General features: G+C 45.1%; 1 protein-coding gene across 1 annotated transcript in view; it reads right to left on the bottom strand.

Moving 5' to 3' along the window:
* LOC109124551 (CCR4-NOT transcription complex subunit 10-like) overlaps positions 1-397 on the bottom strand; it is a 12,623-nt gene that overhangs the window by 7,799 nt on the left and 4,427 nt on the right. The gene's annotated exons all lie outside the window — the stretch shown is intronic.

Genomic DNA, 397 nt, shown 5'->3' with positions numbered 1-397 from the left:
AGGTCTGCAAAAAGTGCTCCACGAGCTTCTTCTGGCTTTAGGAAAACTGAATCCCGGGCATTTCCCGTTGACGAATCCAACGTCTCTTCACACTCAGAACTTGTGTGCATCCGCCATTGGTCAAAGTCTTCTTGCTCATATGGCAATTTAAAATCATCCTGTCCAACTAGATAGGCAGATAAATGCGCGCCAGCTTCAACGGGACGGTTGAGCAAGCAGAGGGCCTCCGCTGCATAAAGATGGCCTAAGAAAACATAGATCTTTGAACAATCAGGAAGTTGCAAGAGTGAATTAGCAGCTGCCAAGGCTTTGATAGGATTCTCCAACTCCAGTTCTACGTATGCCATATTGGCAAGCAGAGCTTGTTTAATCAACAGCTTTTCTCTACTTTGAATAT

This window comes from Camelina sativa, chromosome 10, assembly GCF_000633955.1.
Source record: "Camelina sativa cultivar DH55 chromosome 10, Cs, whole genome shotgun sequence".
Classification (NCBI taxonomy): Eukaryota; Viridiplantae; Streptophyta; class Magnoliopsida; order Brassicales; family Brassicaceae; genus Camelina; species Camelina sativa.
Note: the sequence above shows the minus strand (reverse complement) of the source record. Positions and strands in the feature narration are given on the sequence as shown.